A 17,397-nucleotide genomic window follows, 5' to 3' on the forward strand; every position below is an offset into this window, starting at 1 on the left:
TAGTTTCCTTACTAAGCAATTTTGATATGGAATTTAACTAATTTATTTGGACAGCTTGTAGTAACATTTAGGCTTAGCATTCTTCATAGGATTTGTTTTCTTATGTCTTAAGTTCACTTAGAAATTTTAGTTGTAATTTTTCAAGTCTTGTAGAATTACTTATGGTCAACTTATTGGGCTAGACTCAAAGGTCTTATATTGGCATGGTCCTTAATTAGGTCAGAAACTTTTACCTATAATTCAAACTTCTTGCATTCATATATTGAGGAAGTTACCTAAAACAAAGTTTTAGGTCTCTTTCTTAGCTTTCTAGATTGATATGGCTCATTTAAATCGGAGACTTCTTATGGGAGATATGCCTAATTGAATTTCTTGGATTTAATGGTCAAATGTACCATTTCTAGAATTGGTTTGCCAACTTAATCAAGTTAATTGACCTAGTTTCCTTAATTTCTGGGTTTTGGTCAAATTAGAAATATTGTAGGTCTATGTCTTATTGAAATTTTGGCACTGATTTCATGTCATTTGGAGTTCTATGGACCAAGTTATGGTCATTTTACTAATGCTGGTCAAGTTGTACTTATTTGGCAAATTCTGGGTCATTTTTTTAGGTCAAATTTAATTCGGCCGGATTTTGTAACCCAACTTGGGCAATTAATTTGACTTGCTTAATGGCATTTCTGGGCTTGGTGGTATTAACTAAAGTTGTAGCCCTATGTCTAATCTTTCCAATGATATAAATTTCAGGTCATTTGGACCTGTTTTAAGTGAATTATGGCCAAAATGCTGGCTGTTCATATGGTAAAAAATCTGGGTTCACTTTATAGGCAATCCGAATTTGGCCATTTTTTTTAGGCCATTTTTTTTAGGTCACTTTTTTGGCATGACCTATACATGAGAATTGGTCTATTATAAGTCCTATTTCACCTTCAATTGGCCTCATACCAATTGGGGTCACACATCTCCATTTATAACCTAAAATATATACTGTTTTTATTAAACACACTTTCCATTGCAATTTGGCATTTCTAATAGACATTATGCACATTACACTTTGGTCAATTGTCCAATAATAATCTAATATAACTAATATCCAGCCACAATTTAATTGATCAAGTATCCAGCAATTTAATCAATATCCAAATACAATTCAACTCAACTGAATAGTCATCACACTCAATGCAATTTTAACCAATGTCTAACAACAATTCAATCATTCAAACCTAATCCAACTAATCAAGATCAATAATATACATTCCATTGTTCTTAAATCAACATTAAATATACATGAAATTAAGACCTTCCTAAGCACATTAAAGCTGCCCAATTTACTCATATACTTCAAACTTCCCATTTTCAATTCACAACCTCACTTCACATACACAATTCACACATACACATGGTAATCAAACTCTTATACATTTAAGCACTCTAATCAACCCCTCAAATCACCATTTACATGAAGAATTAAATCATACTCCCATGGACATGAGGGCTGCCGATTTGGGGACTTGTCAATACTCATCAAATTCTTCCATAAATCAACTCACCATAACTTCAATTACAACTTTAATGAAGCAAGTAAGAAAAATAAGCACTTACCACTTTTGAAGCTTGTACAAATCTTCACCAAAACCTTTCTTTCTTGCTCCCTATCTCTTCCCCAAGGTGTATGGATAACTTTTAATAAAGGAGGCTTAAGGTTTGGATGGTTGGATCATGGATGGCATGGAGCTCTAACTTTGGCCGGCTATGGAGTTTCCTTTGGAATTTTTATTCGGCAATTTTGAAGATGAAGGTTGAAGATGAATATTAGTGCTGCCCTTCTTGTCCACTAATATTTAAATAGTCCACTTAGTGCTCCACTTAACCTTAATTAAGCATTTAAATAATCCTAAGTTTCCTAATTGCAATTAACACCCTAATTTCTCACTATTTACATTTTATTGCAATTTCATTTTTCATGTAATTTTCAAAATTTAATACCAATTTATTTTCATGGACATTTAGGTCAAAAGTCAACTCTAGGTGTCAATTGACGAAAATGCCCCTCTTCGGGTTTCATGTCCGATTTTTCGGTACTACCGATTAACTCCTTGACCCGCTGATTTCTTAAATTTTTGTTTTCATTTGTACTGACTTACTAATTTTTCTTTGACATTTTTAATGTCAATTACACCTCATTAGACCTTTAATTAGGCCCCGAAAATATTTCTCAGGGTTCCCCGCAGTCCAGGGGTAGTCAACGGTCTTCGCCGTAACTTCCCGGTGTGGTCACCCATCGCTGAGGTTCCAGCTCATTTAACCTAATTAAATTTCATCTCTTTTATTTTTCTTGTATTTTCTTATCATGTATTTCATCATTTTATGTCTCCTCAATAATATTTAAGTATAGTTCCCGACATCCTAGCTGTCTGGACAGACACCAGTCACCAGAACAGTAGAATGCATAGACTACTTAATATAGGGGTGTTACAGGTTGCTCTAATTCTATGTGTAGACACTTTGAATAGTTGCTAGAAATAATATCATAAAACTTGGAACCTAGAAGCAAGGCACCCTAAATAGTCCAGATTAAAATAAGTATAACTCACTTTAGGAAACTCTAAATGAGGTGATTCTTGATTTGTTGAAAAGCTAAGATATAAAGAAATAACTTTCATGAAGAACAAAATAACAAATTCTGATTGCAACTTGTTCAAATTTGGGCTTCAAGAACAGCCCAGAACCTTATCTGTGATTAGTAAAGTAGTAATATGAACCTATCATGTTTACTTAGATATAACTCACTGTATATAATTCCAAATGAGGTAAATTTTACCTTGTTGGAAAGCTAGGACATAGAGAAACAATTTTCATGAAGACCATGATGCTAAATTATAACTGTAACCTATCCAAATTTGCTTGACAAAATAAGTACAGAAATCTGCCTGGATTCTGGGAGTGACCTGAAAACTCGAAATTGGTCATCGAAATAGTTTTGATAAAATGGCCATAACTCAAGCTATACAAAAGCATAGTGAATGATTCCAAAGCCAAAATAAATATAAGACACAGACCTACAATTCTTATAAAGAAGGAATAGCCTAATTCCAGCTATACCTTAGCCAAATTTATTAAGGAAGTTAAGGTACAAAATCTGGAATTTATGAAACGTAAGTATAATTGTTTAAAATGTGAATTGTGATTAATGCTAATGGCATGCTAAGCATAAATGGCATGTGAAATTGTGTTTGGGACCTATTTTCCCGTGATAAATGAGATGATGATGGAATGATGAAATAATGAGAACCTTGAATTGCTAATGATAATAAACTAGCCCAATCATGCCTAGACAGTAGTGAATGGGTTGGATAGATTGGCATGCCAAAAAGGGATGAGATTAGCAGTACTACTCATGGCTTCTATGCCCGGATACCATTAGCAGGCACCGAGTGTCCGATATGATTATTCCCATGACTTTTATGTCTAATTATATTGCATGTCCATTAGGCCCCAATGTATCCGACGGTATGACAGCTTAAGGCACCGAGTGTCTAGCGCTAGTAGAACTCGCGTGTCCAGTCCAAACAGTTCTGTTAAAGGTTACTTTGGGCACCAAAATAAACTAAGAAAAGTTGAATGTGGAGATAAAGAAAAGGAAAGATCCTATGAAAATAAATATTTTCAAAGATAGTGAAAATATGAAAATATGAGAAAACGAGAGAAAAATATTGTGAAAGGCATCCAAGCTAGTTACATAGTTAAACTAATGAAGTGACTGCAAAATTTAGATATTATAAATTCTATAATCTTTTTAAATGATTTATGAATATTTAAATGTGCATTTTCCTTATTTCATACAAGCATAAAAATTTATTTTGTTGTATATTGTACTTTTATTATGTATATTGCACTTTTATTACGCTAGTACACCACTAAGCAAAAATGCTTAGAGCGATGATTTCTCCTCATGCAGGTCCAAACAATAGGACCCAGTAAACTTTGGATTGATCTGCACTAGTGGTCATTGTCACCTCTACACATCATTCTAGTAGAGATCATTGGCCCACAATAGTGCAAGATCATATGTATTGTAATTAAATACAAAGTTTGTAATTAAATTTTGAATGTATGATAAATATGCACATTTTATAAATGAATGTAAAGAAGGAAATTTATGTATAGAAATGGATGTGAATAGAAAAGAAAATATGAATTGTGATGTTGAAATTGTTATATATTTGAGACTTTCTAATATAAATGATTTGAATAGGACTATTCTTTAATAAGTAAAATCTTAATAATACGGGAAAACTCTTGTAGTTTTCATTTAAAATTTTCTCGATTAAATTATGATGGAATTAAATTGATTAATAATTGAATAAGCTAAGATTAGTTGCTTTGGCATAAAATGTGGCATTTTTTTACTTGGCTACACTGTAGATCGGGTGAGGGAGTGCTCCATGTGGTATATGGGGAATAAGTCAATGCTTAAGGGTCAGAGTTTCTTGAATCAATTGATTGTAAATAGTGTTGATCATATGTTATCATATTGAGGTTCAATATGCAAATCTTATGGATAGTTGATTGGCTTATGTTCCTATTATTGCTGGTCCAGTATGGCACCCTCCTTTGTTAGGTTTTGTTAAAATGAATGTTGATGTGGGCTTGTCTGGTTTGGATAAGGTAAGTGTTGGAGTGGTTTTTCTGGGACCATGACGGAGTTTGTTATGGCTTGTGGTTTTAAACAATTTCAAGGCTTATTTGATTCGCATGTTGTAGAGACCATGGCTATCTTGATTGGTTTGCAATGGGCTTCTATTTATCCTTCCATCAAATTGTAGTTGAGTCGAAATGTAAGTATATGGTATATTTGCTTCAAAAGGAGACACACTACTTGATGGGGCTTGGAGTTATGATTGCCAATTGTTTGCAACTTAGTAGGGGGTTTAGGCTTATTTTTGGAGTTTTGTTCCTCGATTATGCAATCAACCTACACATGTTTTAGCTAAAGCTAATATTTTTCAGAGGATGAATTAGTTTGGGTAGAGGATTGTCCTTTTATCCTTCACCAATATTTTATATATGGATACTTTGGCTATTTCATTTTAATATTATGCTGATTTTGTTCAAAAAGAAAAATAAAATAACAATCCAATTTAACTTGGATTGGATTGATGTTGCTGATTTTGAATTCTAATAAAAGGATAATTTAGCTTTCTTTCAATCATAAATCATTGGCCATCTAATAATTTAATTTGTGTAGTGTATGACAAGTGAATAAACATTGCAAAGAGATTATATTATTTGTATGTTGAAATTATGGTTTTTTTTTTTAGTTTAAACCCTCCATATAGAACATTTTATGTGGTTTAAACTATAAATAATGACATATTTGTTTTGTATTAACTGTTTTTTCCTTTCATAATACATTTTATATTTTTATATATATGAACATATTTACGTATAGCACCACTTGCAAAAGGGTTATAAATTTTTTATGATTTAATTCGTAAAAAATTGGACTTTTTAATTAAATCATAAAATTAAAGAAAAAATCTTTTTTGGAGATAAGTTTTTTTTTTTCTTTTGATCTTTGATAATTTGTTTTTAATAACTTCAATTGAAATTCAAAATTGAGAACTATCTAAAAAATAGAACTCGATACGTTACAATTTTAGAAATGATTCCAACACCACTTAACTACAGCTCATTAGATTTTTCATAATTTTTAATTTATCCTAGTAAAAAAATTTTACCAATACACAAACTTATTTAGTTATATATGAAAATAAAATAATATTAATTAATATATTAAAAATAAATATGATTATAAAAATTTAAATGATTGAGTTTTTTTGTCAATTTAAATTTTCAATAAATTAACAACGTATACAAATTTCAATTTTTAATTTATTAATATTCATTGTGTTTGGACAATTTGATAAAGGAGTAGTGGAATTATATTTGGATTTTCAATTTCATAATGTTTTGATGGCTTATAATGATAAATTTAGTTAATTAATCGATTTAATATGTATTTGACATATTGATATTCAACTAATTATTTGAAGTTATTTTTAATATTGAAATAATTTTAGAAAAATTTAATTTTTAATAAATTATAGTTTATTATTCTAATTATAGTGCTGTGATCATTTTATATTATCGTGGTTATTTTTTTTTTCTTTCAATTAGTTAAATTTTCTTAAATAGAAAGAATGCTTAAGTCCCTTTAAAATTTTTGTTTATTTTATTAATTGAATTTTTAAATTTTACTTATTTATTTTTATTTTTAATACATGAATTCAAATTATTGTTTTATTATTTTATTTTTATGTTATTTCCATTTTAATTATTTAATTACTTAATTTGATTTAATTATTGTCTTTATTAAACCAATTTTCAAACGAATTTATTTCATTATGAAATGAATTTTCCTTTATAAACCAAACATTATATTAGTAAAATATCCGCCTTTCATCTCAATACAAGAAACTAACAACAAATTGTTAATTTATTTTAGTATTTCTTGCACCTTTTTTTTTGTTATAAACATTAATTTAAAATAGTAAAATTTTAATTGACATTATTATTCTTTTTTATTATTATTATTATTATTATTATTATTATTATTATTATCATTTAGAAAATATTAAAAAATAATACCTATAGACTTTTCATAATATTTATTTAGAATTGTTGATCTATTAAATGTGAAAATTTGATTTATAAGTAATGAATAATTAAATTTGCTTTGCTCTTAATTTATAATATAATAATAAAAATATTTTAAGATAATGTACATATAAATTATTTTTATATACTAAAACTATTACCCTAAAAATAGTGTTTGACTTTTTTTAGATAAGTTAATTAATTTACTTTTTTAATTAATATTATTATTATTTTCTTTTAGAATTAGACTTTACAATTATATATTTTATATTAAAAATTATATTTTATTCAATATATTACGATAAGTATATATACATAGCTAATTCTTAATCTATAATATAAAAGGCACGTGGCCCAAAATAATAAACCTGAAATTGATTTCAATGTAATTAAAGTACACATTTGTCCTTGATTTTGGTTTGCATAGCTTTACAATAAGTGGAGAATTTTGTCTTTTCTTATTTGGTGGCTCTTTCTTTAGCTCACGTGGATGAGCAGCTAAAATGTTTTTCTTGCCTTTGGTTGAACTCCCATAACAGCACTGTATTTCGGTTTGGTTTTTTCGACTTTGGTCTTTTTTCATTTCTCATATGGAAAGGGAGGGAGGGTAGCAAAACAGGTAGGTGTCACTTTTTAAGATGAAAAGAGATTGGTGTGAGTCTTTAACAATATTGAAATATGAAATTTTAAAATCAAATAATATTTATGCCTATTGAAGATGATATTTATGCCCTTCAATATTTTCTAGATCTTCTGTTCTTGCCTTCCTTTTTTTTTTTTTTTCTCTCTTTGCTTTTTGGTCTTTTTATCACTTGGGAAGGAGCATGGAGATTAGTGAAATAATTAGATGGAAGTCTGCAAAATAAAGAGAGACAGCTAAAAGTCTCTAAAATCACAAGAAATCTGTTTAAAATTTTTTTGAATCGGTTGATATTTATAGCTGTTCAAAACGAACCTTATGCCCTAAATAGTTTCCAAATTTTATTAATTTTTTCTTACTCTTTCATTTTTATCATTTCATCATTTGGAAAGTAGTTTTGTAGTGCGCTAGGTAAAAGATGAGAGCTCTCTCAAGTGAGGGAAGAGAGGTGCTAGCTATGAGTTTCTAAATTGAAAAGAGCCTCGTGAAGGTCTTAACAAGTCACTGAATTCTAGTACCAAAAAAAAAAAAAAACAATTGCAAGAATCAAGTGATATTTACTGCGGTTTAACTTAACCTTTTAGCCTACCAATAATTCTCAAACCTTCTATTGTTGCCTTCTCTTTTTCGCTTAGTGTAAGTATTTAAAGTAATTAAAAAAAAACTAATGGCATTGGTTGTTGTTAATGTGGTTAGAAAAATTAAAAAGAAAAATTGTTGCAAGATTGGGAAGTCACCTTTTGCATTGATGAAGCCTAAAACTATTGCTTACCTAATATGGTCCCACTTTCATCATCTCAGCTATAGGGACGAAGAGAAGGAGAGGGAGTAGTGAGAGAGGGTCTGAGAGGAAGGAACCCTTTTCCATCCTTACCTAGATCTATTTATAGTAAAAAGTGATAGGAGCATATTTCTTAGAATATTATAGGGAACATCCCTTAGAAGTATATTCCTAAATAAAAGGGGTACATATTATATGTGATTATTTGATATTGTATTAGATGTCCCTTTGTTCCAGTGCAAGTTATTAATGACTTCTGCTAGGGTAAATTTTCTTGTCCTAAAATTGCTCTTACTATAATTAATAACATATTGTCCCTATGACTATTTAATTTGATTTAATTAGTTAGGAATAAAATTTTACACAAACTATGTGATAGTCTTTTATAGATATTTTCTAGAGAGAAGTTATTAAATTATTATTAAATAAATGGCAGGTCCATAAATTCCAACAAATTGATGGTGGCCATGTGGAAGTTGAAACGATGGTAAATAATACTAGATTTATATTAAGCCTATGACTAGTGACACACATTGTGTAACTCTATAGTGTCAAGTAAAATTAAGTATGTACATGGTAGCATTGCAATAATAACCAAATTCAATGATTTTCTTTCTAATATATGAAATGGCAAAAGTTTTGTAATAAAAACAATGACTTATCTGACTGATCTGCACAACAATGACCACATGAAGTGTTAGTCCAAGAACTCACACCGCCAACTTCTAAGATCAATATGAGGATGATAAATTTTGAACATCGATCTTGGACTTCTAGACATAACCTTTTCTTCTATTTATTATTATTATTATTATTATTATTATTATTATTATTATTATTATTCCATTGGTTTACTCTTTAGAAATAAACTCACAATGGTTCAAAGAACTATGTTTTGAATTATTAAAATGTTCTGCATACAATTGTTAACAAAGTGACAGGTGTGCATGTGTGCTAACAATGGCATATCTCATGGGTAGTGATACTTGTGACAATAAAAGCAAAATTATAGCACTCACCTTACCTGAGCAGTGGCAAGTTTGTAATTCCTAATAAAACTAATAATAAATTCAAAGGGCTTCTTCTTTCTTGTTGTCCCTAATTCTTTACAAGTCGACTAGTACTCTGTATGTAACAACAGTCTCGAGCACTTGATATTAACCATCACGAACCTCAACAAATGCAAGGATTAGGATAACAATAGGCATGATGGGCAAGTCTTTCCATGCTCTCATTCAAGTTACTGACATGTAGCAGAAATGGTCCATCCAAACATGAAGCAATTGGTTGTCCAAGCGTGAAGAACTAGTTTGCCATTTGAGCATTAACAACTAGTTAGTTATTTGAGCTCTAAGAAGTTGGATATCCGAGCATGAAAAACTAGTCAACTATTTGAGCTCCAAGTGCCAATTGGCTATTCGAGCTCTAAGAAGTCAGCTATCTGAGCATGAAGAACCAATCGGCTATTCGAGCTCTAAGAATCGGTCGGGGAAATGGGAAGAAGTTAGTCACCTTGGCTAGATGAGGCTTAAATTTTACTTGGAACAATCCTCAAGCACTTCCCCTTGCATTTGCTAACTTTAAGACTTTTTTGGGCAACCATTATGACTCATATGTCTTGACGAGCACCATCACCTCCATAGCACAACCAACCGACCTCTTTAAGCTTAACAAGACTAAAGATGATATGGCCATATATAGTGAGTGTACAGTGTGGAGGAAGTAAATTTATAATTATTTACTCATTACTTGCATGGAGTTCTTTTATTAAATTTACTCCTTGGAGAGGTCCTCTGCTCTTATAGGAGTATTTTTGTTCTCAGAAAGGTATATTTGCATCTGAAGTGTACTATCTAATTTTAGAAACTTTTATGCCCCATTAGGGATTTTGGAGAATGCCCCTTACTCTAAGTGCAAGTTATTTATGACTTGTATCTTAGAGTAATTAGTGTTGTCTTTTTTTGAAATCTTCAGGTCTCTAAATTGTAAAATAACTCTTTTATGCATAATTAGGGAATGCCCCTAACTCTAAACACGAGTTATTTATGGCTCATGTTTTAGAGTAGTCAATTTCTATCTTCCTTCATTTTTAATTTCATCATTATTTTCTTCTTCTTTTGTCTTTTTTCTCTATCTTTTTTTAGATATTCAATTTTAATTATGGAGCTTTTAGTTCTTAAGGCAGGCTCTTTGGCCTCTTGATGCAAGTAAGGAAATATTCAACTTAAGAATTTTAAAATAATTTCAATAAAATGTAACTTCCCTTTAGTTTTAGAAACTCATAGCTTTATAAGTGGGATCTAGTCCATAAGAGCTCATCTTCTGGGCTTAAATGCCTATCTTCATAGCTTAGGTACCTCAAGGCTTAAGAGCCCATCCTTGGGGATTAAAGCCTCAAATGTGAATTTGTCATAGAGAAAGTTAGCTTAATATGAGAAATATAGACAATATAAAATAATTTCAATAGAAATGTAGCCTTTTCTCTTTAAGAGCTCATGGCTTTGCATTTGGGACCTCGAGGGCCTAAAGTTGAAGGGCTCTAAATAAGGGGCCTAAAAGCTAAAGATTTGAATGTGGGGCCTCAAGGGCTTGGGAGCTAAAGCTCTAAATGTGAAGCCTCAGGGCCTAGGAGTTAAAGCTTTGAATGTGGGGCCTTAGGGCCTGGAGCTAAAAAGCTCATATTTGATCTTCATGCCTTAAGAGGCTCAGGGATTAGATCCTATTAGGATACCTTAAGAGGCTCAGGGGGTTTTAAGAGACTCAATGGTGGTCCCCTATCTAGGTGCCTTAAGAGGCTTAAGGGGTGGTCTCCCATTAAGGTGCCTTAAGAGGCTCAGTGCTGGTCTGCCATCAAAGTGCCTTAAGTGGTTCAAGGGGTGGTCCCTCATTAGGGTGCTTTAAAAGGCTTAGGGGGTTGTCCCTTATTCTGGAGATTCTTTGAGACTTCTAAGCTCTCAAGGTTCATTCCTAACCGTGGCCGAGGGTGCAACGCCCCTATTTGCATAGCCTGGTATATCTCACTGTTCCAGTGACCGGTGTCGGTCCGAACAACTAAGGGGATTAGAACTACACTAAAGACAACTAGATAAGCCCTGAACATAAATAATTAGTAATTGCCAATTAGTTAAGTATAAATAAGAAAAATAGAACATAAGAAGTTAAATGAGCCGAGAGTCACAGCAATGGGTGACCTTCTTGGGAAGGACTGCGAAGTCGATTTAAACTCAAATTTCGAACCGTAAAATGTGACGCTGCGGTCCTTAGGACTATTGCGAACACTGTGGAAAAGAGAAAATCACGAAAAAGAACTGTTAAGCCAGTCAAATAATTAGGTCAGGGATTCAGAAGAAATATTGAATTATTTGCAAACCGAGTCGAACCGGCGAGGGGCAATTTGGTCAATTGACCCTGAGAGCTGACTCCTGACATAACTGTCAAATAAAATTGGAGAAAAGAAAATTTCGGAATTGGGAATTAAATTAAAGAACTAATAGTAAAATAAATAGAAAAAAAAAGAGAAAAAAAAGTGAACAGTGATGACATCATGCATGATGCAATAAACACTAATTAAGTAAAAAATAAAATTTGGACAGTTTTGGTCTTCCATAAAGGATAAAAATTAATAAAAGAAAAAGAAAAGAAAACAAAAAAAAGAGGTCTTCATCTTCATTATCGTCTCTCCCCCTCTCAACTCTCCCTCTCCACAAACTCCATTAAAGCTCATTTTTGGAGCTTGAATATTACCGAATTCCCATCATAAAAAAATAGTCTTGTAACACCCCTATTTGTATAGTCTGGTATATTTCACTGTTCCGGTGACCGGAGTCGGTTTGGACAATTAAGGGGATTAGAATCATACTTAAGACAACTAGAGAAGCCATAAACACAAATAATTAGTAATGTCCAATTAGTTAAGTATAAACAAGAAAAACAGAACATAAGAAGTTAAACGAGCTGAGAGTCATAAGCCGAGAGTCACAGCGATGGGTGACCTTTTCGGGAACGACTGCGAAGTCGATTTAAACTCAAATTTCGAACCGTAAAATGTGATGCTGCAGTCCTTAGGACCCTTACGAACACAGTGAAAAAGAGAAAATCACGAAAAAAATCTGTTAAGCCAGTCAAATAATTAGGTTAGGGAGCCGGAAGAAATGTTGAATTATTTGCAAACCGGGTTGAACCGGCGAGGGGCAATTTGGTCAATTGATCCCGAGAGCTGACTCCTGACCTAACTGTCAAATAAAATCGGAGAAAAGAAAATTTTGGAATCGAGAATTAAATTAAAGAACTAATAGAAAAAAAAAAGGGAGAAATAAGAAGAGGAAAAGACACCTAACAAGGTTAGTGATTTAAGATGCAAAATTAGTTTATTTGTTGTGTTTTTAGCTTGATTAACTTGTAAATAAACTTAAAATGAAATGAAACAAATTGTTGAAGGACTAAACTGAAATTTTAGCCAGCATGATGGGGAGTGTGATTTGCATGGTTTGATGGATTTGAATGAGTATATGAACCTCAATTAGATGAGTGATCATAGTTAAAAGCATTGAATTGGTTAAATGCAATAATTAGTGTGAATTAGGGTTTTGGACACTAGGGTTTAGAGACAAAAATGTGGGAAACTTGTAAATGATGTCTGTGACCTAGTTTAAGGAAAGAAATGGTCAATTGTGACCTAATGAGGTGTGTTAGGAGTATTTGAATCAAAAGCAAATTCGGATTGAGTGTGGTCATGCTGCTGGCAGCATGACCAAGTTACCTTTGAGGGACCAAAAATGAAAATTTACAAGTCCAATTGGTATGAGACCAATTGGGAATGAAAATAGACACTAAATGACACAATTTTCATTTAGGAAGCATGCCCAAAAAGTGACCAAAACCTAGTGAACAAATTGACCAAACTCGGAAAATCTTAGTCTGCCCTGTACAAAATGACCAAATGAACAGTATTTGTTCATTTGGCCATAACTTGAGCTAGGTAGGTCTAAATGACCTGAAATTTTACTAGTGGATAGTTGAGGTATATACCTAAAACTTTCATGAAGAACACTAACCCAAATTATGCCATTAACCAAGTTATTTGGCCACCCAAATTTGGTGACCTAAAATTGCCAGAACCAAAATTTGCCCAGAAAACTGGGTTGAGTTCAATCCAGCAGCCATGGTTCAAATGGCTATAACTTGAGCTACAAAACTCCAATTGGAGTGATTCAAAAAGAAGAATAAACTTAAGACAATAGGGAACATTTTCTGTGAAGAAAGTTTTGCCAAATTCCAACAGTAAAATGACCAATAGAACAGTGCAACCTTAGACACCAAAACTGAAAATTTATCAAATTTGCCTAAAAGACTTAGAATTTGAGTAAACAACCAAAACCAACATATTTAGTGACCAAAATGTGGTATGTGTCACACCTTATCCCTTGTAAGGCATGACATGTTCCCGTAGCATGCCTAATGAATCACCGAACTCCACCTACCGATAACCCATTAGTTATGCTACAAAGGATTTTAAAACAAACCATAGCTTTTTATCTTATTAATTCTTTTGCAGAAAACTGTATGAGAATAGTTAAAATTCCATGCAAACATTCATTGGAAATAATGATAGACTAAATATTGCAAAAGTTACATTTTCATAAGTCTCAAAGTAAAATACAAAATAATTACAAACTCAAAATGTGATAGCAATGTAATGTTTTTAAATACAAACTGCTCAATGTCCGTACATCCATGCATATAGGTACAAAATACATCAAAAGGAAATTACAGGGGTATGACTACAATATATACCCACAAACAATACCAAAATGCTGCTTCCAAGTCTCTCACTCGGCAGCCTTCTCCTTTCCCTTACCTGCGACAGCATAAAGAAGCTATCGCTGAGTATATCACTCAGTGGTGCACAACTAATAACTTTAAAACTTAAAGTAAAACATAATTTGTCAAAGCATAATAAATCACATTTTCTTAAGCATGAAAACTTCACAATAGTTCTAAGTTCATAAGAGCCATTTATTGGAATAACATTTCAAATGAGAAATTACACTTCATAAATCACAATTCACAAAGCATTAGTGTTGCCAACATCAACACACAGTTCAGGCCATGACACAAAATTTCACGATCAGTGCCGTGTTGTACACCACGACAAAGTAATCTCAACCTCACTAACCGTTATTAATGAGGGAAGGGCTAGCTAGCTAATGAGTACTCATGTAGTCTTACCCCACTAACCATTATTAATGGGAGACATAATCAATATCAATTATAAAACCCCAAGTAGCCGTTACTACTGGGGAGTTCCGAAGAGACTGTCATGCTAACTGTGGTTTCAAAACAACTTTCAAGAGTTTCTAAATCAATAATCACGTTTGCAAAACAATAGCATATTCAAATCATCATAAAATCCATAAAAGGGGTGGCAACACACAAATTCCTCAAATACAAGAGAAAAACATACCTCATTCAAAATAAACTCATTTCAAATCAAACTCATTCAAATAAACTTATTCAAATCAATTTACGAAGCTAAAACAAAGAAAAATGTTAGTTGTGCACAAACCTTCAATGCTCTCCTTTATTGTTACCTACTTCTCCTTGTCCATTCCAACTTCTTTTTTTACTGAAAATACACAAATAGAATACCTCAATACCAATCTCAATTGCTACCAAGAACTCATTATATGCATGTCTAATGCATCCCAAGTTAGCTTTGAAAATTTTAGAATATTTTGGTTTTGGGACAGTTTGGTGCCCCAATCTTTGAACCCAATTTTTACCTAGTTTCGATCATAATTTGGTGAGATGTTCTTCATGAAAATTGTTCATTTAGGTCTTAACTTTATTTTCCTTTTTGAATCGCCTAATTCGGAGCTGTGTCTGTTCTATAGGCTCATACCTCTGTATCCTTTAGCATAAAGGAGACAGGAACTCAAGTCTGGTTGATGAATTGCGACCGTGGGATCAGAGCGTGATTAACGGTTGGGGAAGTTCTTCGGAGTTGTCCTTGGCTGTAGAGGATCGTTCTCAGTCAGAATTCCCTGACTGGGGTGGTCCCACGGTTGTCTGACAGATTAGCTCTAATACCACTAAAACATGTCACACCTTATCCCTTGTAAGGCATGACATGTTCCCGTAGCATGCCTAATGAATCACCGAACTCCACCTACCGATAACCCATTAGTTATGCTACAAAGGATTTTAAAACAAACCATAGCTTTTTATCTTATCAATTCTTTTGCGGAAAACTGTATGAGAATAGTTAAAATTCCATGCAAACATTCATTGGAAATAATGATAGACTAAATATTGCAAAAGTTACATTTTCATAAGTCTCAAAGTAAAATACAAAATAATTACAAACTCAAAATGTGATAGCAATGCAATGTTTTTAAATACAAACTGCTCAATGTCCGTACATCCATGCATATAGGTACAAAATACATCAAAAGGAAATTACAAGGGTATGACTACAATATATACCCACAAACAATACCAAAATGCTGCTTCCAAGTCTCTCACTCGGCAGCCTTCTCCTTTCCCTTACTGCGAAAGATAAAGAAGCTATCGCTGAGTATATCACTCAGTGGTGCACAACTAATAACTTTAAAACTTAAAGTAAAACATAATTTGTCAAAGCATAATAAATCACATTTTTCTTAAGCATGAAAACTTCACAATAGTTCTAAGTTCATAAGAGCCATTTATTGGAATAACATTTCAAATGAGAAATTACACATCATAAATTACAATTCACAAAGCATTAGTGTTGCCAACATCAACACATAGTTCAGGCCATGACACAAAATTTCACGATCAGTGCCGTGTTGTACACCACGACAAAGCAATCTCAACCTCACTAACCGTTATTAATGAGGGAAGGGCTAGCTAGCTAATGAGTACTCATGTAGTCTTACCCCACTAACCATTATTAATGGGAGACATAATCAATATCAATTATAAAACCCCAAGTAGCCGTTACTACTGGGGAGTTCCGAAGGGACTGTCATGCTAACTGTGGTTTCAAAACAACTTTCAAGAGTTTCTAAATCAATAATCACGTTTGCAAAACAATAGCATATTCAAATCATCATAAAATCCATAAAAGGGGTGGCAACACACAAATTCCTCAAATAAAAGAGAAAAACATACCTCATTCAAAATAAACTCATTTCAAATCAAACTCATTCAAATAAACTTATTCAAATCAATTTACGAAGCTAAAACAAAGAAAAATGTTAGTTGTGCACAAACCTTCAATGCTCTCCTTTATTGTTACCTACTTCTCCTTGTCCGTTCCAACTTCTTTTTCTACTGAAAATACACAAATAGAATACCTCAATACCAATCTCAATTGCTGCCAAGAACTCATTATATGCATGTCTAATGCATCCCAAGTTAGCTTTGAAAATTTTAGAATATTTTGGGTTTGGGACAGCTTGGTGCCCCAATCTTTGAACCCAATTTTTACCTAGTTTCGATCATAATTTGGTGAGATGTTCTCCATGAAAATTGTTCATTTAGGTCTTAACTTTATTTTTCTTTTTGAATCGCCTAATTCAGAGCTGTGTAGCTCAAGTTATGCCAAAAACACCATTCATCGCTCACGCCATCGCTCATGCTGCAGATTTTGTTCTGGCAGATTTATCGATCCAAATTTGTTCAGCAATTTGACCAAGTTAAGTCCATAATTTGGTCTAATGTTCTCATATGAAATGTTCTACTATGTCTTAGGTTTCCATCGGTTTAAGAATCGCCTAAATCGGAGTTTTCTAGAGAGAGAGAGAGTTATAGCCTTGCAAAGTTTACTGTTCATTTGGCAATTCTGCAGTTTTGCAGATTCAGTAACTTAACTTTGCTCAATAATTTGATTGGGTTAATGGCATAATTTGGGTTTGTGTTCTTCATGAAAGTTTTAGGTCTATATCTCGTCTAACTACTGGTAAAATTTCAGGTCATTTTGACCTGCCTAGCTCGAGTTATGACCCAAACACGATTACTGTTCATGTGTACTATTCATACTATAATTTTTCAAGTTTGGTCAGTTTGTTCACTAGGTTTTGGTCAATTTTTGGGCATGCTTCCTAAATGAAAATTGTGTCATTTAGTGCCTATTTTCAGTCCCAATTGGTCCCATACCAATTGGACTTGTAAAATTTCATTTTTGGTCCCTCAAAGTTGACTTTTGGTCATGCTTCATACCCAATCCGGATTTGGCTTTGATTTAAACACTTCTCACACACTTAATTAGGTCACAAATGACCATTTCTTTCCTTAAACTATGTCAAAGACATCATTTAGCACTTTTTCACAT

The 17,397-nt window shown here is 32.6% G+C and overlaps 1 non-coding gene across 1 annotated transcript; it reads left to right on the forward strand.

Moving 5' to 3' along the window:
• The first annotated feature begins 14,941 nt into the window (after nt 1–14,941).
• Nucleotides 14,942–15,159, forward strand: LOC131179012 (small nucleolar RNA U3). Its single transcript, XR_009148019.1, has one exon. It is a non-coding gene; the product is annotated as a small nucleolar RNA U3 (small nucleolar RNA).
• The last annotated feature ends 2,238 nt before the right edge of the window (nt 15,160–17,397 follow it).

This window comes from Hevea brasiliensis, chromosome 3 (genome assembly GCF_030052815.1).
Source record: "Hevea brasiliensis isolate MT/VB/25A 57/8 chromosome 3, ASM3005281v1, whole genome shotgun sequence".
NCBI lineage: Eukaryota > Viridiplantae > Streptophyta > Magnoliopsida > Malpighiales > Euphorbiaceae > Hevea > Hevea brasiliensis.